The sequence below is a fragment of the Bubalus bubalis genome, chromosome 6, assembly GCF_019923935.1.
Source record: "Bubalus bubalis isolate 160015118507 breed Murrah chromosome 6, NDDB_SH_1, whole genome shotgun sequence".
In the NCBI taxonomy this organism is placed as follows: Eukaryota; Metazoa; Chordata; class Mammalia; order Artiodactyla; family Bovidae; genus Bubalus; species Bubalus bubalis.
In genome coordinates this window covers 70,837,526-70,862,225 of record NC_059162.1, presented here as the reverse complement: position 1 = coordinate 70,862,225, position 24,700 = coordinate 70,837,526, and the positions used below count along the sequence as shown (strand labels likewise).

The 24,700-nt window shown below is 38.5% G+C and overlaps 1 long non-coding RNA gene across 1 annotated transcript in view; it reads left to right on the top strand.

The window, feature by feature from the left end:
• The window catches only part of LOC123334258, a 54,692-nt gene extending 33,716 nt beyond the window's left edge, over positions 1-20,976 (top strand). Inside the window, exon 3 of the long non-coding RNA XR_006552089.2 lies at positions 20,494-20,976. This is a non-coding gene — a long non-coding RNA (uncharacterized LOC123334258). The remainder of the gene's footprint in view (positions 1-20,493) is intronic.
• The last annotated feature ends 3,724 nt before the right edge of the window (positions 20,977-24,700 follow it).

Sequence of the window (24,700 nt, the reverse complement as noted above, 5' to 3'; positions counted from 1 at the left end):
TCAGACGTGGTCCATCACTGTTACGTAGTAGTAAGGGACTTCATCACGGCTTCCTTGGTGGCTCAGATGGTAAAGAATCTGCCTGCAATACAGGAGACCTAAGTTCAATATCTGGGTCAGGAAGATCCCGGGAGAAGGGAATGGCTACCCACCCTAGTACTCTTGCCTAGAGAATTCCATGGACAGAGGAGCCTGGTAGGCTACAGTCCACGGGGTTGCAAAAAGTCAGACACAACTGAGTGACTAACACTTCCACTTCACTTCACTTCACAAGGGACTTCATCACTGATGAAGGAGAGAAGAGTAACTGGGATAGGTGATTACAACATAAAAGAGTTATGTGAGTGGCAATTTTTTTTTTTTTAAAGGACTTCATAGGAGGTGAGGTGGGCTGGCTGAGAAATGTTGAGTTTAGCGAGAATTGAGGAGAGCTGCAATTATATGGGATACAAAAATAGTTACAGGGGATCCCACAATAATTTCTCACTGGTCACAACCAAAAGGGCAGTTTTAGGCTTGGGGAAAGTAGGACACCATGAAGCCTATCTGGACCTATGGGTAGCCCTTGTTCCAATCATGGATGCCCTAAATATTAAACCCGGGTTTGAGAAAACTGCAATTTCTCCTTGGTAGACTTATGTTCCTTTAAGATCAAAAGCTTTTGCAAGGGGATACCAACTTCTTGAGAGGTTTGAGAAAGAGTGAAAAGAAGCAAATCTTCACTACTTTGCCACAGAGTAGAGTCTCTAGGGAACTGTGTGTCAGGCAGATCTCCTTCAAGATTGTGAGAAATAAGAAGGGCTAACAGTGTAACCCCACGGCTTTACATCTAGGCAAGTTAGGGTTTCTCCACAAGTAGAAGTAGATGTTCTTCTGGAACTCTCTTGCTTTTTTGATATCCAACAGATGTTAGATATTTGATCTCTGGTTCCTCCGCCTTTTTAAAATATAGCTTGAACATATGGAACTTCATGGTTCACGTGCTGTTGAAGCCTGGCGTAGAGAATTTTGAGCATTTCTTTGCTACAGTGTAAGATGAGTGCAATTGTGCGGTAGTTTGAGCATTCTTTGGCATTGCCTTTCTTTGGGATTAGAATGAAAAATGATCTTTTCCTGTCCTATGGCCACTGCTGAGTTTTCTGAATTTGCTGGCATATTGAGTTCAACACTTTCACAGCATCATCTTTTAGGATTTGAAGCAGCTCAACTGGAATTCCATCACCTCCACTAACTTCGTCCATAGTGGTGCTTCCTAAGGCCCACGTGACTTCACGTTCCAGGATGTCTGGCTTTAGGTGAGTGATCACACCATCATGGTTATCTGCGTCATGAAGATCTTTTTTGTGCAGTTTTTCTGTGTATTCTTGTCACCTCTTCTTAATATCCTCTGCTTCTGTTAGGTCCCTACAGTTTCTATCCTTTATTGAACCCATCTTTGCATGAAATGTTCCCTTGGTATTTCTAATTTTCTTGAAGAGATCTCTAGTCTTTCCCATTCTATTGTTTTCCTCTATTTCTTTGCATTGATCACTGAAGAAGGCCTTTTTATCTCTCCTTGCTATTCTTTGGAACTCTGCATTCAGTTGGGTAAATCTTTCCTTTTCTCCTTTACCTTTCACTTTTCTTCTTTTCATAGCTGTGTGTAAGTCCTCCTTAGATAACCACTTTGCCTTTTTGCATCTATTTTGGGGGATGGTCTTGATCATTGCCTCCTATACAATGTCATGAACCTCTGTCCATAGTTCTTCAGGCACTCTATCAGATGTAATCCCTTGAATCTATTTGACTTCTGCTGTATAATCGAAAGGGATTTGATTTAGGTCATTTATGAATACTAAAGAATGCCCTGCATAAGTCAATTCTACTAAAGAATTTACTTCCAGTGGGAATAGACTTTAATGATGTATTAGGGATCAGTCAGTTCAGTCCAGTTGCTCAGTCATGTCTGAATCTTTGCGACCCCATGGACTGCAGCATGCCAGGCCTCACTGTCCATCACCAACTCCCAGAAATCACTCAAACTCATGTCCATTGAGCCGGTGATGCCATCCAGCCATCTCATCCTCTGTCATCCCCTTCTCCTCCTGCCCCCAATCTGTCCCAGCATCAGAGTCTTTTCCAATGAGTCAACTCTTCACATGAGTCAAACTCACACAAGTATTGGAGTTTCAGCTTTAGCATCAGTCCTTCCAAAGAACACACAGGACTGATCTCCTTTAAAATGGACTGGTTGAATCTCCTTGTAGTCCAAGGGACTCTCAAGAGTCTTCTCCAACATCACAGTTCAAAAGCATCAATTCTTCGGCACTCAGCTTTCTTCACAGTCCAACTCTCACATTGATACATGACCACTGGAAAAACCATAGCCTTGACTAGATGGACCATTGTTGGCAAAGTAATGTCTCTGCTTTTGAATATGCTATCTAGGTTGGTCATAACTTTCCTTCCAAGGAGTAAGCGTCTTTTAATTTCATGTCTGCCATCACCATCTGCAGTGATTTTTGAGCCCCCAAAAATAAAGTCTGACACTGTTTCCACTGTTTCCCCATCTATTTGCCATGAAGTGATGGGACCAGCTGCCATGATCTTCGTTTTCTGAATGTTGAGCTTTAAACCAACATTTTCACTCTCCTCTTTCACTTTCATCAAGAGGCTTTTTAGTTCCTCTTCACTTTCTGTTATAAGGGTGGTGTCATCTGCATATCTGAGGTTATTGATACTTCTCCAGGCAATCCTGATTCCAGCTTGTAACTTCCTCCAGCCCAGCATTTCTCATGATGTACTCTGCATATAAGTTAAATAAGCAGGGTGACGATATACAGGCTTGACGTACTCCTTTTCCTATTTGAAACCAGTCTGTTGTTCCATGTCCAGTTCTAACTGTTGCTTCCTGACCTGCATACAGGTTTCTCGAGAGGCAGATCAGGTGGTCTGGTATTCCCATCTCTTTCAGAATTTTCCACAGTTTATTGTGATCCACACAGTCAAAGGCTTTGGCATAGTCAATAAAGCAGAAATAGAAATAGATGTTTTTCTGGAACTCTCTTCCTTTTTCGATGATCCAGTGGATGTTGGCAATTTGATCTCTGGTTCCTCTGCCTTTTCTAAAACCAGCTTGAACATCTGGATGTTCACAGTTCACGTATTGCTGAAGCCTGGCTTGAAGAATTTTGAGCATTACTTTACTAGCATGTGAGATGAGTGCAATTGTGCAGTAGTAGTATTAGGGTTAGGAACTATAAAGTGTTGACAGATAATGTTTGCTGAACAGAGGTCCTGGGCAAATCTTCATTTCTGCCCTAATGTTTTCTCACTGATGAAATGGGAGTGTTCCAACTACAGGGATAATGTGGCCTCGAGCCTGTAATCTTCTACTATGGGCTTTATGCCTTGAACAGCTTCTATATTTATAAGGCGTTAATCTAGGCAAGAGGTTTTGAGGGGTTTGTTTGAATCTTGACAGGAGGTGCTCTGTAACTTCTGCCCAAAATCATTCGGAGATTTTGACATAAGGAAGGTAGTAGATGATTCAGTAGGGAAATGATCAGCAGTTCCCAGAATCTGCTCTAGTACTCTCAGAGATGGAGCAAGTAAAAGATGTCAAAACAAATATGGAGTTCACCTGTTTGGTTACTTTGACTACTACTGTCAAATTCTAGAATGCTTTCCCCCTTTTGGGAGAAAAAGACTCTGTCATGATACTTCTTTAAGAAGTCTTGGACTAATAAATGGACAGGGGTAGAGGTACTTGGAGAAGGCAATGGCACCCCACTTCAGTATTTTTGCCTGGAGAATCCCAGGGATGGAGGAACCTAGTGAGCTGCCATTTATGGGGTCGCACAGAGTCGGACACAACTGAAGCGACTTAGCAGCAGCAGCAGCAGAGGTACTAAGGAGAAAAGTGTTTGTACCTCTTAAAGGGCCTAAAGAAAAGGGAATAGGTCCAGAGAAAGGAAACTCTTGAGGGTCACTGGAGAGACCCACAGTATAAACATTTTTGATATTCTAAGACAGAGGCTCGCTGCTTTATAGTAGTGGGATTAAACATCAAGAGTGTGGCTCCAGAGTCGGTTAGGACTGGAATAAATTCATTCCCAATGTAGCAAAATGTTTCTCCAAGCTGATTAAGAGGAAAGATTGGGAAGACCTCCCATAGATCCTCAGAATTCTGAGAACTGGAAGGATATTGGAAAGGCTGGTTAGAGGTCTGAAGGTAAATTTTAACCATCTGAAAGTACTGTTACATTTGTAATAGTCTCTTGTCAACTGTCCTGTCATCTTTTTTTTTTTTTTAACTAATAACAGAAACTAGGAGAGTTTGTTTTGGGGGTCTTCATTTGCTGGACTTGAAGATTAAGAATAAGGGTGGTCTTTCATTTAGGTGACTCATCTAAAGTGTGAATTGGTTTGCCAGATTAACTAAATCTAGAGTAGACAGTTTCCCATTTCATCCTGGTCCTTTTTACTCGGAGGGAAAGATCCCAGTTCAACAACACATTAGTAAACATAGAGTTAAGAGCTACCTGAGTGGAATCAATATTTGAAGGAAGACCAAAATTCCCTTTAATAACATTCCAAAGTGGATTGTAATAATCATGAAAAAGTTCATCAGATTTTTGTTTGCAAGCTTGCATTTTGTTCCAAACAATAGGCTTTGGAAAAGCCCTAGGTTGACTAGTCCATAAAGTTGACTAGTGATTGCCCAAGCCTGATCATATAAGTTAGTGGACTGGTCTCTAATTTGTAATTCTAGAGAGTTTTTTAGGATTTTCCCACTTTGGCAGTTTTCATCCAGTGCTTGTCCTGGCCTTCATCAACAAGCATATAAACTGGCTGATAAGTGTCAGAGAAATCAGGCTGATAAACTTGAATGACTTATATTAAATCCCTCAGCAAATCTGTGAGGAATTACCTTGAGAAAATCTTTGACTATGGCTTGCAATTCATCCTTAGTCCAGGAAATATAAGAAATTAAGTGTTTTGCTTCTGGATCCTCTGATGGTTACTTTTAAAGGGACAGATTCTGACAGATTCAGCAGAAAAGGGAGCAGAAAGAGTATCAGAGAAAAGGGGAAGTTTGGAGGGAGAATTAGTTTGGAGGGTCTTAAGGTATAGTGGAGGCATATATGGATGGAAAGGAAGAAGAAGAGATGAAGGCAGAGCATGAGACAAAGAAGTCAAGGAAGATGAGCCTGAAGATTTGCAAGCCATTTTCTCTTTCTTTCTTTGTCTCAGTCTTAAAATCTTATTTTGCAGAGAAGCAATTTTAGACTCCTGATATTGGAAAATCTCAAAATACAATCAAAATAAGCACTCCACTCAATTCTGGAAGTTTTTGAGCTTTAGTACTCCAATTCAGTTCGAAGAAAATTAAGTTTTTCTTGATTTCAAAAGGATTTCAAAAGTTCCTCATAATGGCTATTGATATTCTAAATTGACTTTTTCCAGTTTAGACCATTTAAATTAGAAATGAGTGTGAAGAAAGACAAAGGTTTTAAACATAAAACTAGCCACAGTCCTTGGGCAGGCACCCTAAAATACTTAGATAGGGACCCCGTTTCCTAGGGAGTTTTCCTCTAGAGTAAAGAACAATCTTTAAACAACTTGCAAGCCAATCCCAGCCAGTCCTAAAAAGACTGCTTAGGCCTGGAAGAGCCAGGCTGAAGGCGTTTTTTTTTTTTTTTTTTTTTTTTTTTCCAGCCAGTCTCCAGAAAATAGACTTTCCAAAGGAATAGGCTAAAGGCTGAAAAACTGGCACAGCTTTATTTGAAGCAACACTTTCCTGAAGAAATTGAGCTGAAGCATTTTCAGCCAACTTTGGTTGAAGCAGTCTGATCTCAAGATCAGACTGAAGTGCCAAACGAGCACGTTCATACAGAGCAAGGCCTTAACTAGAAAAACAAAACCTTTAAACCTTTATTCAGATCCTGAATAAACCCTGGAGAGCTTCACATTCAAAGAGGGCATGAACTCAGATCCAAGAGAAAGATATACCTTCAAACTCTTCAGTGAGAAAAGCAGTGAGTGAAAATGGGCTGAGTTATGAGTCTTGTACCTGTCTGCTCATCAGCTCCAGGGCCATCAGGGGTCTTCTCTGGTCCCCATATAGGCCACAACAATGTTGACCTGAAACAAATAGACTCTCAGATATTTCTCTGGCTAAGATGGGTTTATTTAGAATCAGCAGAGAGTTGCAATTTGGGGTCTGCAATCATGGTGAGCCATAGGCAAATTCTCACAGGCAAGGGAAGGAGAAGACTTTAATGGAGGATAAAAGGAGGTTGGAAGGGCTGTAGTGAACAATGAGTATGAGTTTTCAAAGGTGGAGGCCCTGCCTGGGAAGAAAAGGAGTCTTTATTCTTGTTACTGGATTGCTGTCATCACAGGATATAGGAGCTCCTGCTTCTTGTCACCCAACTCTATTTAACTGAGGTTTCTGCTTGTTAATTTTACAAGAACAAAGTAGAAGTTGATTTTCAAACAATTCTTATTAATTTTGTAAAGTCAGATGGTAAAATATCTTCTCCAGGTATGCTTATAGTACTGAACTTGGTACATACCACCAGGCCAGGATACTGGAGTGGGTAGCTGTTCCCTTCTCCAAAGGAGCTTCCCAACCCAGGGGTTGAACCCAGGTCTCCCACATTGCAGGTGGATTCTTTACCAGCTGAGCCACCAGGGAAGCCCAAGAATACTGGAATGGGTAGCCTATTTCTTCTCCAGGGGATCTTCCCAACCCAGGAATGAACCGGGGTCTCCTGCACTGCAGGCAGATTCTTTACCAACTGAGCTCCCAGGGAAGTCATACCACCAGTTATATGCTAGCAAATTAGATAAATAAGATCACTTATAACATCTTTCTGTGGTTCAACTTCTGTGTGCCTGACTGGGCTCCCTGTAGTTTGTTCAACTGTGATCACGGAGGCACTGTAACGAAAGAAAGATGTAAGAGGTCTCCCATTGTTCATGTGTGTGTGCTCAGTCCTGTGACTCTTTGCCACTCCCTGGACTGTAGCCCACCAGTCTCCTCCATCCTTGGAATTTTCCAGGCAAGAATACAGAGAGGGTTGCCCTCTCCTACTCAAGGGGATCTTCTTGATCCAAGGATCAAACCCATGTCTCTTGTATTTCCTGCACCGGTAACCAGATTCTTTACCATTGAACCACCTGGGAAACCCCGTACTCAAGATCTTGGTAGAACTAGGGGGCCAACACTTAGGTTTTCTGCCTCCAAGTCCAATTGTTCCACTTAAAGAAAAAGGCCCCAATACTCAGCTGGAGGAAAGTTAACATGAGCATAGAATAAACTCCAAGGGAAGAATTCCATTGGCAATTTCCACTGGCAAAAAGGAGAAGCAATTGGAGGATGTGCATGACAATCTGAATAGGAAACCCAAAGTAGAGTCCAGCACAGCTGCTCTGCTTTTTTGCTATTTGAGTCTAGTAACAATATTCAGTTAACAGCAGTTTAAATGTACAATTTGTAATACCATCAAAGAAGACATCATATCTTAGAAAGTATTATTGGAAGGATGGATTGGACTGTATTATATTGTTTTCCAAGTGTAAGGCCAAATTTAGCTTTCTTGCAAAACATGCTATTTTCCCTCTTGTATTTACAATTTCAAGATTTTTGGATATACTAAGAACTACTATAGTGATTAGCATTCTCGGAGGATTTCCCTGGTAGCTCAGACAGCAAAGTGTCTGCCTACAATGCGGGAGACCCAGGTTTGATCCCTGGGTCGGGAAAATCCTCTGGATAAGGAAATGGCAACCCACTCCAGTACTCTTGCCTGGAAAATCCCATAAACAGAGAAGCATGGTAGGCTACAGTCCATGGGGTTGAAAAGAGTCGGACATGGCAGTGACTTCACTTTTACTTTCACTAGCATTCCCAGAGACCAACAGTTTACTCCTAGCAGAGTGCTCTTAGTGCTGAATCATACTTCCATCTTCTCACTAGCAAGAGAACACTGGTCAGGAGCAAAATGGGGCGTAAGAAAACAGCATATTGTTCCCAGTTGAAGCTGTTTGTGAGCTGTGCATGCATGCTCAGTTATGTCCAACTCTGCGATCCCATGAACTGTAGCCCACCTGGCTTTAAATGGTAGAATTCAAAAGGAGATTTTATGAAAACTAGTGCTATGAACAATGGCACCCCACTCCAGTACTCTTGCCTGGAAAATCCCATGGACGGAGAAGCCTGGTGGGCTGCAGTCCATGGGGTCGCTAAGAGTCCGGCACGACTGAGCGACTTCACTTTCACTTTTCACTTTCATGCATTGGAGAAGGAAATGGCAACCCACTCCAGTGTTCTTGCCTAGAGAATCCCAGGGACAGAGGAGCCTTGTGGGCTGCCGTCTATGGGGTCACACAGAGTCGGACACTACTGAAGTGACTTCACAGTGCTATGAACATTGGGGTCCATGTATCTTCAATTAGAGTTTTCATCTTTTCCAGATATATGCCGGGGAGTGGGATTGCAGGACGATATGGTAGCTCTATATTTAGATATTTGAGGAAACTCCATACTGTTTTCCATAGTGGCTGTAACAGTATACATTCCTACCAACAGAGTAGGAGGTTTCCCTTTTTCCCACACCCTCTCCAGCATTTAAAGCTCGTAGATTTTTTTGTGATAGCCATCTGACAGATGTGAGGTGATAGCTCAGTGTAGTTTTGATTTGTATTTATCTAATAATTAGTAATGTTTAGCAACTTTTCATGTTCCTGTTAATAATTTATGCCTTCTTTAGAGAAACATTTCTTTAGATCTTCTGCCCATTTTTTGACTAGATTTTTCATTTTCTTGTTATTGAGTTGTATGAGTTGTTTATATATTCTGGATATTAACCCCTTGTCAGTCCGTCATTTGCAAATATTTTCTCCCATGCCATAGCTGTTTTTTTTTCTTGTTTGTTTGTTTTTATAGCTTCCGTTGCAGTGCTAAAGCTTTTAAGTTTGATTCAGTCTCATTTGCTTATTTATGCTTGCATTTATTTTGACTTGGGAGTCTGATCTAAGACATTACTATGATTTATGTCCAAGAAACTTTTGCCTATATCCTCTTCTAGGAGTGTTATGGATCATGTCATATTTAAGTCTTTAAACCATTTTAACGTTGTCTGTATGATGTGAGGTAGGGTCCTAATTTAACTGATTTACATCTAGCTGTCCAGGTTTCCCAGCAATACTTGCTGAAGAGACTTTTCTCCATTGAATATTTTTGCCTCCTTTGTCGTAGATTAGTTGATCATAGGTGTGAGGGTTTATTTCTGGACTCTCTATTCTGTGCTATTGATCTATATGTTTTTCTGTATGTGTGTGTCAGTATCATGCTGCTTTGATTGCTGTAGCTTTTAGTATTGTCTGAGGTTTGAGAATGGTAATGCTTGTAGCTTTGTGATTTTTTTCCTCAGGATTGCTTTGGCAATTCTGAGTCTTTTATAGTTCCATATAAATTTTAGTATTATTTGTTCTAGTTCCGTGGAAAATATTGTGGGTATTTTGATAGGGATTATATTAAATCTGTAGATTGCTTTAGGGTAAGTATAGCCATTCTCACAACATTAATCCTTCCATCCAATAGCATGTGATATCCTTCTATTTCTTTGAGTCATCTTTAATTTCATTTGTCAGTGTTTTAATGTTTTCAAAAAAAGGACCTCCTTAGCTAAATGTTGTTGTTGTTTTTCAGTTGCTAAGCCTTGACTCCTTACAATCCCATGAACTGTAGTGGGACAGGATTCCCTGTCCTTCATTATCTTCTGGAGATTTCTCAAATTAATGTATATGAGATGATACTGCCCACTTCTCTTCTTACCCTCAATCTTTCCAAGCACCAGAGTCTTTTCCATTCAGTCAGCTCTTTGATATAGATGGCCAAAGTACTGGAGCTTCAGCTTCGGCATCAGTCCTTCTAGTGAATATTCAGGGTTGATTTCCTTTAAGATGGACTGGTTAATCTCCTTGCAGTCCAAGGGACTCTCAAGAGTCTTCTCCAGTACCACAGTTCAAAAGCATCAATTCTTTGGTGCTCAGCTTTCTTTATGGTCCAACTCTCACATCCATACATGACCACTGGAAAAATCATAGCTTTGCCATATGGACCTTTGTCAGCAAAGTGATGTCTCTGCTTTTTAATATGCTGTCTATGTTTGTCATAACTTTTCTTCCAAAGAGCAAGTGGCTTTTAATTTCCTGGCCGCAGTCACTTTCCACAGTGATTTTGGAGCCAAAGAAAATAAAATCTGTCACTGTTTCCACTGTTTCCCCATCTATTTGCCATAAAGTGATGGGACCAGATGCCATGATCTTAAGTTTTTTGAATGTTGAGTTTTTGAGCCAGCTTTTTCACTGTCCCCTTAACCCTTATCAAGAGGCTCTTTAGTTCCTCTTCACTTTCTACCATTGGGGTGGTGTCATCTACATATCTGAGGTTATTAATATTTCTCCAGGCAATCTTGATTCCATCTTGTTAATTACCCAGCCCAGCATTTCACGTGATGTACTCGGCATATAAATTCAATAAACAGGGTGACAATATACGGCCTTGATGTACTCCTTTCCTAATTTAAACCAGTCCATTGTTCCATGTCCAGTTCTAACTTTTGCTTCTTGTTTTGCATATAAGATTCTCAGAAGACAGGTAAAGTGGTCTGGTATCCCCATCTCTAAGAATTTTCCACATTTTTTTGTGACCCACATGGTCAAAGGTTTTAGTGTAGTCAGTGAAACTAAAGTAGAGATGTTTTTCTGGAGTTCCCTTGTTTTCTCCATCATCTGGCAGATGTTGGCAATTTGATCTCTGGTTCCTCTGCCTCTTCTAAATCCAACTTGTATATCTGACATTCTGGTACTGTAATTGCAATAAAATTGCAATTATATTGGAGTTTGAACATTCTTTGGCATTGCCTTTCTTTGGGATTGGAAGGAAAACTGACCATTTCCAGTCCTGTGGCCACTCCAGAGTTTTCCAAATTTGCTGACATATTGAGTGCAGCACTTTCACAGCATCATCTTTTAGGAATTTTGTTGAAATAATTCAGCTGAAATTCTATCACCTCCACACTACCTTTTTTCATAGTAATGCTTCCTAAGGCCCAATTGACTTCGGACTCCAGGATGTCTGGCTCTATGTGAGTGACCAGGCCATTGTGGTTATCTGGGTCATTAAGACCCTTTTTTGTACAATTCTTCTGTATATTCTTGTCACTTCTTCTTAATATATTCTATTTCTATTAGGCCCTTTCCATATCTGTCCTTTGGTGTGCCAATTTTGCATGAAATGTTCCCTTGGGTCTCCAATTTTTTGCAGAGGTCTCTAGTCTTTCCCATTCTACAGTTTTCCTCTATTTCTTTGCACTGTTCAATTAAGAAAACTTTCTTATCTCTCCTTATTATTCTCTGGAACTCTGCATTCAGTTGGCTGTATCTTTCCATTTTGCCTTTTGTTTCTCTTTATTACTCACCTATTTGTAAGGCCTTCTCAAACAAATATTTTGCATTCTTGCATTTTATTTTCTTGGGGATGGTTTTGGTCACCATCTGCTGCAAACTTCCATCCATAGTTCTTCAGGCACTCTACCAGATCTAATCCTTGAATCTATTTGTCACCTCCATTGTATAATCATAAGGGATTAGATTTAGGTCATACCTGAATGGTCTAGTGGTTTCCCCTACTTTCTTCAATTTAAGTATGAATTTTGCAATAAAGAGCTCATGATCTGAACCACAGTCAGCTCCAGTCTTGTTTTTACTGACTATATGAAGCTTCTCTATCTTTAGCTGCAGAGAATATAATCCATCTGATTTCAGTATTGACCATCTGGTGATGTCCATGTGTAGAGTCATCTCTTGTGTTGTTGAAAGAGGCTGTTTGCTATGACCAGTGTGTTCTATTGGCAAAGCTTTCTTAGCTTTTGCCCTGCTTCATTTTTTACTTCAAGGCCAACCTTGACAATTTTTCTGTATATTTCTTGACTTCCTACTTTTGCGTTCCAGTCCCCTGTGACAAAAAGGACATCTTTTTTTGGTGTTAGGTCTAGAAAATCTTGTAGGTCTTCATTTAACTATTCAGCTTCAGCTTCTTTGCCATTAGTGGTTGGGGTGTAAACTTGGTTTATTGTCATGTGAATGGTTTCCCTTGGAAAGGAACTGAGATCATTCTGTCATTTTTTAGATTATACACAAGTACTATATTTCAAACTCTTGACTGTGAGGGCTACTCCATTTCTTCTAAGGGATTCTTGCCAACAGTAGTAGATATAATGGTCCTCCAATTTAAATTCACCCATTCCTGTCCATTTTACTTCACTGATTCCTAAAATGTCAATGTTCACTCTTGCCATCTCCTGTTTGACCATATCCAACTTACCTTGATGCATGGACCTAACATTCCAGGTTCCTATGCAGTACTGTTCTTTACAGCACTAGACTTTATTTAAGTGCCAGACACATCCATAAATGAGCAAAGTTCAGTTTTAACCTTACCTCTCCATTCTTTCTGGAGCTGTAACTCTCCTCTGCCCCAGTAGCATATTCAGATCAGATCAGTCGCTCAGTCGTGTCCGACTCTTTGCGACCCCATGAATCGCAGCACACCAGGCCTCCCTGTCCATCACCAACTCCTGGAGTTCACTGAGACTCACGTCCATCGAGTCAGTGATGCCATCCAGCCATCTCATCCTCTGTCGTCCCCTTCTCTTGCCCCCAATCCCTCCCAGCATCAGAGTCTTTTCCAATGAGTCAATCTTCGTATGAAGTGGCCAAAGTGCTGGAGTTTCAGCTTTAGCATCATTCCTTCCAAAGAAATCCCAGGGCTGATCTCCTTCAGAATGGACTGGTTGGATCTCCTTGCAGTCCAAGGGACTCTCAAGAGTCTTCTTCAACACCACAGTTCAAAAGCATCAATTCTTTGGCACTCAGCCTTCTTCACAGTCCAACTCTCACATCCATACATGACCACAGGAAAAACCATAGCCTTGACTAGATGGACCTTAGTTGGCAAAGTAATGTCTCTGCTTTTGAATATGCTATCTAGGTTGGTCATAACTTTCCTTCCAAGGAGTAAGCATCTTTTAATTTCATGGCTGCAGTCACCATCTGCAGTGCTTTGGAGCCCAGAAAAATAAAGCCTGACCCTGTTTCCACTGTCTCCCCATCTATTTCCCATGAAGTGATGGGACCAGATGCCATGATCTTCGTTTTCTGAATGTTGAGCTTTAAGCCAACTTTTTCACTCTCCACTTTCACTTTCATCAAGAGGCTTTGTAGTTCCTCTTCACTTTCTACCATAAGGGTGGTGTCATCTGCATATCTGAGGTAATTGATATTTCTCCCAGCAATCTTGATTCCAGCTTGTGTTTCTTCCAGTCCAGCATTTCTCATGATGTACTTTGCATATAAGTTAAATAAACAGGGTGACAATATACAGCCTTGACGTACTCCTTTTCCTATTTGGAACCAGTCTGTTGTTCCATGTCCAGTTCTAACTGTTGCTTCCTGACCTGCATACAGGTTTCTCAAGAGGCAGATCAGGTGGTCTGGTATTCCCATCTCTTTCAGAATTTTCCATATTGGACACCTACTAATCTGGGGGGATCATCTTCTCGTGTCATATCTTTTTGACTTTTCATTATGTTCAAGGGTTTCTCATGGCAAGAATACTGAAGTGGTTTGCCATTCCCTTCTCCAGTGGACCACATTTTGTCAGGCCCTGACTAGCAGGGATATGCCCTTCAGCAGCTCCATGTAGATAGACGACGTGCCTGGCACATGGGTTGTCATACTATTGGTCCTCATTGAGCCTGTAAACCTTTACCCTGGAATGTGAAGTCAGGTGGGCCTTAGGAAGGTTCACTACAAACAAAGCTATAAAAGTGCTCTACTCAATATGCCAGCAAGTTTGGAAAACTCAGCAGTGGCCTCAGGACTGGAAAAGGTCAGTTTTCATTCCAACCCCAAAGAAAGGCAATGCCAAAAAATGCTCAAACTACTGCACAATTGCACTCATCTCACACACTAGTAAAATAATGCTCAAATTCTCTAAGCCAGGCTTCAGCAACATGTGAACTGTGAACTTCCAGATGTTCAAGCTGGTTTTAGAAAAGGCAGAGGAACCAGAGATCAAATTGCCAACATCCACTGAATCATTGAAAAAGCAAAAGAGTTCCAGAAAAACATCTGTTTCTGCTTTATTGACTATACCAAAGCCTTTGACTGTGTATATCAGATACCTACCTCTGTGAGAGTTTTTATCATGAATGAATGTTAAATTTTATCAAATACTTTCCCTGCATCTACTGAGACCATCATGTTGTTTTTGTCATTCTTTTTGTTAATCTGGCACACTGATTGCTTGTATATGTTGAAGCATTTTTTGAACACTGGAATGAAATTAAATTGATTATGGTATATGATTCTTTTTATATATTATTGGATTAAGTTAGCACATATTTTGTTGAGGATTTTTGCATCCACATTCATCATAGATATTGGGTTGAAAAATTCTTTCTCTGTTGTTGTTGTTCAGTCACTTAGTCTTGTCTGACTCTTTGCGACCCCATGGACTGCAGCCTGCCAAGTTTCCCTGTCCTTCACTATCTCCTGGAGTTTGCTCAGATTCATGTCCATTGAGTTGGTGATGCCATCCAACCATCTCATCCTCTGTTGCCCCCTGCTCCTCCTGCCCTCAATCTTTCTCAGTATCAGGGTCTTTTCTAATAAGCTGGCTACTTGCTTCAGGTGGCCAAAGTTTTAGAGCTTCAGCTTCAGCATCAGTCCTTCCAATGAATATTCATGGTTGATTTCATTTAGGATTGACTGGTTTGATCTTCTTGCTTTCCAAGGGACTCTCAAGAGTCTTCTCCAGCACTAGTTCCAAAGCATTGATTCTTCATTGCTCAGACTTCTTTATGATCCAACTCTCACATCCATACATGACTACTGGAAAAACCATAGCTTTGACTATATGGATCTTTGTCGGCAAGGTGATATCTCTGATTTTAATATGCTGTCTAGTTTTGTCATAACTTTTCTTCCAAGGAGCAAGTGGCTTTTAATTTCATGGCTGCAGCCACTGTCTGCAGTAATTTTGGAGCACAAGAAAATAGTCTCTCACTATTTCTACTTTTTCCCCATCTATTTGCTATAAAATGATGGGACTGGATGTCATGATCTTAGTTTTTAGAATGCTGAATTTTAAGCCAGCTTTTTCACTCTCCTGTTTCATCTCCATCAAGAGTTTCTTTAGGTCCTCTTTGCTTTCTGCCATTAAGGTGGTGTCATCTGCATATCTGACGATACTGATATTTCTCCAGGCATCTTGATTCCAGCTCATAGTTCATCCAGCCTGGCATTTTGCATGATGCACTCTGCATATAAATTAAATGAGCACAGTGACAAGATGCAACCTTGATGTACTCCTTTCCCAGTTTTGAGCCAGTATGTTGTTTCATGTCCCTTTCTACCTGTTTTTTCTTGACTTGCAAACAGGTTTTTCAGGAAACAGGTAAGGCAGTCCAGTATTCCCATCTCTTTAAAAATTTTCCACATCTTGTTTGATACACACAGTCAAAGGCTTTAGCATAGCCTTTCAATGAAGCAGAAGTAGATGTTTTTCTGGAATTCCCTCGCTTTCTCCATGATCTGGCAGATGTTGGCAATTTGATCTCAGGTTCCTCTGCCTTTTCTAAATCCAACTTGAACATCTAGAATTTTTCAGTTCACATACTGTTTAAGCCTAGCTTGAAGGATTTTGAACACTATTTTGCTAGCATGTGTCAGTTGTTATTTCTCCCTTTTCATTTCTTATTTTATTTGGATTGTCTCTCTTTTCTTTTTGGTGTGCCTGACTAGGCTTTTGTTGATATTTTTTATCTTTTCAAACAACCCTCTCTTGGTTTTGTTGATGTTTTCCATTGTCTTATTGATCTATTTTACTTATATCCTCTCTAAACTTTATTGTTTCCTTCCTTTTGTTGACTTTGGGTTTTGATTTTTCTTCTAATTCTTTTAGGTGATAGGTTAAGTTCTTCATCTGAGATTGTTTTTATTTCTTGAGGAAGTCCTGTATCACTCACTGTAAACTTTCCTCTTAGAACTCCTTTTGCTGCATTCCATAGATTTTTGTAAGGTTTTTGTTTTTATTGTCATTTTATTGAGGTATTTTTAAATTTCTTCTTTGGTTTTATCACTGACCCACTGAGGTTTTTTGGTAGCTTGTTTAGTCTCGATATGTTATTTTACCTTTTTTCTTTCTCCAATTGATTTCTAGTTTCATACAGTTATTGTCAGGAAAAAATGCTTCACAATATTTCTATCCTCTTGAAGTTGTTGAGGCTTACTTTGTGTCCTTGTATATGATCAGTCTTAGAGAATATTTCATGTGCACTTGACAAGAATGTATATTCTGTGTGTGTGTGTGTGTGTGTGTGTGTGTGTGTGTTTAAGTGAAGTCCTAAAAGTATCAATTAAGTCTAACTGTTCCATTGTATTATTTAGGACCTCTTGTTGCCTTATTAACTTTCTGTCTAGAAGGTCTGTCCATTGATGTCAATGGGGTGTTAAATCTTTTACTATTATTATATTCCTGTTAATTTCTCCCTATATGTCTGTTAGCATTTGTTTTGTATATTTAGGTGCTCCTGTATTTGGTGCATACATGTTAATGACTGTATTGTCCTCTTCTTGAATTGATCTCATTATTATATAATGTCTGTTATTATCTTTATTGGTTTTAATTTAAATTTTAATTTTGTCTGATATGAGCTTTGCTACCCACCCTCACTTTCTTGTCATTTCCATTTGCACGAAATATCTTTTTCCATTTTCTTAATTTCTATCTGTGTCTTTCAGATAGAAATCTCTTCTAGGCAACATATTGTACAATTGTGTTTTTCTTTCTAATCCAGTCCACCACTCTGTGTCTTTTGATTAGAACATTAGTCCATTGACATTTAAAATGATTATTGGTAGATATGTATCTATTGCCATTTCAACCTTGTTTCCTAGTTAATTTCATAGCTTTTTTTGTTTTGTTTTTTACCTTCACAATTTGCTGTTTGTCTTTTGTTTATGCTTGGATTCATTTCTTCTTCTTTTTTTTTAGTCTATTACTTTTTAATTTGTAGTTACCCTGGTTTTCCATTGTGTTGACCCATAACTTTATCTGCTTGCTGTATTTTTAAAAAATTTTTACAGAAGTATAGTTGATTTACAATGTGATATTAGTTTCTACTGTAAACAAAGTGAATCAGTTACACATATACATATATCTACTCTTTTTAAAGCTATCTTCCCATATAGGTCATTACAGACTATTGAATAGTTATAGCACCTGTGCTATAGGTGCTTATTAGTTATTTTATATATAGTAGTGTGTATATGTCAATCCAAATCTCCCAATTTATCCCTTCTCCTCCCTCCCTTCTCTCCTCCACTATTAACCATGTTTGCTTTCTACCTCTGTGACTCCATTTCTGTCTTGTAAATAAGTCCATTTGTACCATTTTTTTTAGTTTCCACATATAAGTGATATTACATGTTACTTGTTTTTCTCTGTCTGCCTTACTTTACTCTCTATGACAATATCTAGGCACATCCATGCTGCTGTAACAGAAATTATTCCATTCTTTTTATGGCTGTTTAATATTCCTTTGTATATATGTGCCACTTCTCTTTATCCTTTCTTCTGTTGATGGAGATTCTTTAGGTTGCTTCCATGTTCTAGCTATAGTATATAATGCCACATTGAACATTGGGGTATATATATATCTTTTCAAATTACAGTTTTCTTTGGGTATATGCCCATGAGTGGGATTGCAGGATCATATGGTAGCTCTATTTTTACTCTTTCAGGAATCTCCATACTATTCTCCATAATGGTTGTATCAGTGTACTTTCCCACCAAAAGTGTAGGAGGGTTCTCGTTTCTCCACAACCTCTCTAGTCTAGCATTTATTATTTGTATATTGTTTGGCCATTCTGACCACTGTGAGATAATACCTCATTGTAGTTTTGACTTAATTTCTCTAATGATTAATGATATTGAGCATCTTTGCATGTACTTTTTGGTCATCTATATGTCTTCTTTGGAAAAATTGTCTCTTTAGATCTTCTACCAATTTTTTGATTGGGTTGTTTTATTTTTTTATATTGAGCTCTATGAGCTATTTGTATATTTTGGAGATTAATCTCCTGTCAGTTGTTTCATTTGCCAATATTTTCTCTCATTCTGTAAGCTGTCTTTTCATTTTGTTTGTGGTTTCTTTTGCTATGCAAACATTTTTAATTTTATTTAGATCTCTTATTTAGAAAGAGATTCTACTTCAACATATGTCAGAAGTGTTCTGCCTATGTTTTCCTCTGAGAATTTTATAGTATTCAGCTTTATATTTAAGTCTGTAAACCACTTTGAGCTTATTTATGTGTATGGTTTCAGAGAACATTTTAATTTCTTTCTTTTATATGTATCTGCCCAGTTCCCAGCACCATTTATTGAAGAGACTGTCTTTTCTCCATTGGATATTCTTGTCTCCTTGTCATAGTTTAGGTGATGATAGATGTTTGGTGTTTATCACTGGACTTTCTATCTTATTCCACTGATCTTTATTTTTGTTACAGTACCAGGCTGTTTTGATTACTGTAGCTTTGCATTATAGTCTGAACTTGGGGAGCTTTATTTCTCCAGCTCCATTTTTCTTAAGATTGCTTTGGCTATTCAAAGTCCTTTGTGTTTGCACACAAAAAGTAAATTTTTTCTATTCTAATTCCATGAAAAAGGCCACTGGTTATTTGATAGAAATTTAATTGACTCTGTAGATTGTTTTGGGTAGTATAGTAATTTTGACAATATTGTTTATTCCAATCCAAGAACATATGTCTACTTGCTTTAAGCTCATAGTCATACAATTTGAGCATATTCTAAAAGATCTACATTTTTTAACCTCCTCCCTACATTTTGTGATGTTGATGCTCTATTTTACATCTTCATATTTATCCTTTTGCAAATAATTATAGTTATAATGACTTTTAGGATTTCCCAGGTGGCATACTGGTAAAGAATCCCCCTGTCAATGCAGGAGTTGCAAGAGACATGGGTTTGATCCCTGGGTTGGGAAGATCCTCTGGAGGAGGAAATAGCAACCCACTCCAGAATTCTTACCCGAAAAATTCCATAGACAGAGGAGTTTGGTAGGCAACAGTCCAAGGGGTCACAAAGAGTCAGACGTGACTTTGCAACTGATCACACAAGAATGCATAGTCATTTTTAACCAAAAAAAGTTATTTTTTTTGTAATCTATCTTTGGTTATTTAGGGGATCTTCAATTCTTTTATATATTTATTTTCCCTTTGTATTATGATTTTCCCTTTTCTATAGGTTCTTCTTTTCTGTTTAAAGAGTACCTATTAAGCTCTAGGGTGTTCTTTATGGCATGTGCCTTTGAATAATGTATAACTAATGTATAATATAAAATTACAAAAGTAAACATAGTATAAATTATATATATATATAAATTATGTTATAAGTATTTATAATTGGTCATATATATATATAAAGAGAATTGTGTAGCCAGTAAATATTTTTTTCCACAAGTAAGAAAATTATAATCACTTAAAGGCTTAAAGTTCTTATATAAAATCACCCAGCAGACCTCAGTATTAATTATAATAATTTAGTCTCTCTCATAAGTAGGTTTCTGGGGCACTTTAATCAAAGGAGAGTAAAGCTGTACAAATACTTTTATTTTATGGTTGTATCTTTTTCCAGTTCTTTACATCTTTCTCCACTTGATTTAGTTCAAGAGAGTGGCTGGGTTTTTACCACTAGAATGAGCACTCATTATTGGTAAAAATCAAAAGAGATTTACTCTGTAATAATAAATATGATAAAGAACAGGCTATTCACTGGGGAAAATGTCTACATGTGAAATTAATAAAATTATGATTCTTTATCAGTTGGAATTGTACAGTATAGAGGACAGGGTGGGACAAATATAGAAGATCTGACTCAGGGGGAAAAAACATTTTTAATAGCCACATAAGAGAATGAAAAATAGGAGTTTAATATACTATAATTTAAGCTTTTATATATATGTGTGCATATACATATATATCTATATACACAGTTGATTCATTTGGTTAATAATATGTAATAACATACTGCAGCACATTACTAGAGGATATAACTGTTGACTTCTGTCAAACAAATGCAACTTCTATCGTATTTGTTTTCTCCTCTAAAATGATATCAGAACTCTTTCAGCAAGGGAAACAGTCTCTGGGAACAAAAGAAGATATGACCTCTATGTATTAATTCTGTATGTGCTGTCTCAGAAATTCTGAAAACTACAGGGCAACTGGAATAACCAGAAAGAACAAGATATCCATATATTTAGTTTCACTTCAGAAAGTGAAAATATTGCTGGGCTACAGAGAACTGTTCATGAACAAACACCAATGCAAATACTAACATTTTGAATCTTTTAGGCCTCAGCCCACCATGAAAATTGGAGAAGAAAATGGCAACCCACTCCAGTGTTCTTGCCCGGAGAATCCCAGGGACAGGGGAGCCTGGTGGGCTGCCGTCTATGGGGTCGCACAGAGTCAGACACATCTGAAGTGACTTAGGAGCAGCAGCAGCCACCATGAAAACAATGAAAATATTCGTAGTTGTTCTTTGTTGGTGAGATTCACTGAGGGTCGAGTGCTTTATATATTTTCAATGAAAAATTATTCTGAAACTATTCTAAATTAATAAGATCAATGAGTAATTCAAAATATATATCAGTGAAATCAATGGTATATGTATTTTATTGGATAACTCTGGAGTTTTTCTTTCTAGCTATTTTCGCATAATTATAAATCACAGAGCCACACAATTTGATGTACTTCTTAATTAAAACTGCAATGACTCACCAAACAAAAAATTGTAACAATAGATTTTAGAAGCACAATAAATATCACTACATACTTAAAGATCTTTAGAATAAAATGAAGAATATCATAGCTTTCATAGCTTAAAACATTAGAGATATTAAAATATTTGCTACTTTTGACAAATGCTAAAGTTTTCTGAAATTAATATATAGACACTTATAATAATTACATTTATATTGTTCATGTTTACAAGAAAAAGATTCAAAGCCTACTTTGTTCATTCATAGCAAATTCATAAAGATTTCTATGATTGATAATTGTTGAAACAATTGATAATAGTTTCTTATAGCCATCTTTGGTTTTAGTAGGCACATTGGATTTCTCACAATATTCTCCAAAATCATCAACCAAGAGTAGAATGTAGTAAGAGCGTTACAACAACACAAAAATATATTCTACCACTGAATTATACCCCTGTTTATGTAAAAACAAGTATTTCTAATGTCAGAGACTCAAAATGCCCAGTGTACATGTTCATTAAGAAAAGAACATTATCACATTACTGAAGTGATCCAAAAAAACCTTTTATGCTCGCCATATCTCTTCTCTTTCAGGAATGTATATGTTAAGCAATATTCTATGTCCCAGGCAGTGCTTTACAATGTCACTCTTCTTCCAAAGGTAACTATGGTTCAACCACAAGATCCTATTTGCAAGTTCTTTAATGTAACCTGTATCTGTTTGCCTCTGGCTTTCTTCTATACTCAGCCTAGAATTTTTTCTAAAATATTCTCTTTTCTTGCATCCCTATCTGGCCTTTATAAATGCTGCTCATTCTTCAAAATATAGCTAAAATTGTATTTCCCCCTGAAGTCCTCAGTCACTACAAGCAGGAATTAATCATACCTTCCTTGGGGCTCCCTAGCATTATGTTTATACTTAACTTTTGACACCTGTCACTTCATGCATTTTGTATGGTAATTTTGGAATACATTTTTCTTCCCCACTAGATTGTAAAATCATTTAGGTCAAGTACAACACCTTCATAAACATTGGATGAATTTAATTTAATTCTTAATGTTCTGCAAGAAATGCACAGAAAAAAATTAAAATACTTATTTTACTCTTATTATTAAAATATACTCCTCCCCAACAATTACTCCCAGCAGTAAATGAATTTTTAGGTACTGTTTATGAACATGGGTGCCTAATAAATATTTTTTGATGAACTCTCCCTTAATGTGAGATTACCTAAAAGAGACACAAAAACTCTGAAACAAATTATTTTCCTTTTTTTCCTGGAGTCCAGATACAAAATCACAGTGGATAGTTTTCTTTATTACACCTGAATTAAGTAAATTAAAGTTTTTATAACTCTGTATAGACTGGTGGTTATGAGCTTTCTGGCAAATAGGGGTATCATTTCACTATCAAAAATATTAACAATCTCTACATCATTTTGTGTGCTGTTGTATCCTCAGTACTTGGAACAATGTCTAGCTCATTGGTATTCTATTCACTCCTCTGTCCCTTACTCCAATATTTCTTAGAGCCCAGTTAAATTTCCAGTTACAGACACTACCACTTAATCACTTTGCCCCCTGCAAACACTTCCCCCCCGCCAGACACACATACACACATTCTCTCCATTCTGTTCCCTCCAACTCTCTCCCTCTCTGTCTCTTTCTGCATGTTTGCATTTTCCTTCCCATCAGATTCTAATGTTTCTTCATGAAATTTCTTCTTTACTTACATCCTCGACTCACTCCATCTTACCAGCTGGGCTAAATCTCAACCATGGCTAAACCCAGCTATCCTCATATTCTACTCCTGCCTCTGAGCAGATGAAAATGGCTACAGAAAAACATTCCTCCATGCTGAGCTTTCACATTTTTGTTGCTGTTGTTCAGTCACTAAGTCATGTCGGACTCTTTGCAACCCCATGGACTGCAGCACGCCAGGCTTCCCTGTCCTTCACTATCTCCCAGAGTTTGCACAAACTCATGTCCATTGGGTCGGTGATGCCATTCTAACATCTCATCCTCTGTTGCCCCCTTCTCCTCCTGCCCTCAATCTTCCCAGCATCAGGGTCTTTTCCAGTAAATCAGCTTTTTACATCAGGTGCCCAAAGTATTGGAGCTTCAGCTTTGGCACCAATCCGTCCAATGAATATTCAGGGTTGATTGCATTTAGGATTGACTGGTTGGATCTCCTTGCTATCCAAGGTACTTTCAAGAGTCTTCTCCAGCACCACAGTTCAAAAGCATCAGTTCCTTGGTACTCAGCTTCCTTATGGTCCAACTCTCACATCCATACATGACTACTGGAAAAATTTGTTATGATGAATCATTAGTGAAACCATATGAGCAACACTGAGCCACCCAGCCCTTATTCTCAATGGAGGAGCTAGCTTCATATTTCACTGAGATTTTGCACTTGCTATTCCTCCAGATTTACCAAATAACATTCATCTTACCCTCTGCATGCACCTCTATTACACTGGAAGACCTGTCTGTACTCCTACACAGGAGATGACCTATATGTACTCCTACATAGGCCTGTAACAGGAGAAAAATCAGGCTCAGAAAAGTTTCAAAGCATGCCCCTATGAAGGGGTTAGCATTTGAACTTAGGCATCCTAATGCTCACAAATTCCCAAAGTAGACGTTTATTTGCTTGGATGGAAGAATGACATATAGCATTAGAAGAAAAATTAGATGAGCATGGGGTCTAGTTATGATGCTAACTTTTCCTAGTTGCCTGAGTTTTCTAATGTTATCAAGGTTCTCAAGGCCTGTGCTTTCTCATCTGCAAAATTGGAGCTAATAAAACTTGTTACACATAATTGATTGTATGTTATTGAAGTTTTAGTAGGTACCCCATAAATGTGTTTTCCTCTTCCATTGATACAGAGGCTTAGACTTAGTATCATACTGCTTTATATTTTCCACAGTAAAACATGGCAGAAATTCTATAACTACATGAGAGAAAGAAAAAGAAATATTGACTAAAACACGCATATTTGTGTTCATTTCATTGTACTTTGAAGTTTTATATTAGGAATTACTATTTTAACTCAAATCTAAGATATAAGCATGGGTTTCCTTGGTGCCTCAGATGGTAAAGACTCCACCTGCAATGCAGGAAACATGGGTTCAAACCCTGGGCTGAGAAGATCCCCTGGAGAAGGGGATGGCAACCCACTCCAGTATTTTTGCCTGAACAGAGGAGCCTAGTGGGCTACAGCCTGGCAGAGTAGGACACAACTGAGCAACTAACACTTGAATACATGAGCATAAACTGTAAAACAGTTAATTTTATAGCTGCTGCTGCTGCTACTGATGCTAAGTCACGTCATTCGAGTCCAACTCCGTGCGACCCCATAGACAGCAGCCCACCAGGCTCCTCTGTCCCTGGGATTCTCCAGGCAAGAATACTGGAGTGTGTTGCCATTTCCTTCTCCAGTACCTGAAAGTGAAAAGCGAAAGTGAAGTTGCTTAGTCATGTCCGACTCTTAGCGACGCAATGGACTATAGCCTACCAGGCTCCTCCGTCCATGGGATTCTCCAGGCAAGAGTACTGGAGTGGGGTGCCATTGCTTTCTCTGATAAGTGGACCAAGGGTCCTATTATAAGGAGCCTTTAATTTCTTCCTTATACTTGCTTGTCATTGCTCCAAATGCCATCACCAGTTTATAATAATATGTGCCTACTGTTTATTTCACTGTTCTGACTTAACTATATAGTCATATGGTTGGCAAAGCAACCCACCTTCTCAGTTATTAATTATTATAAATGTCTCCTTCAAATCATGGCAA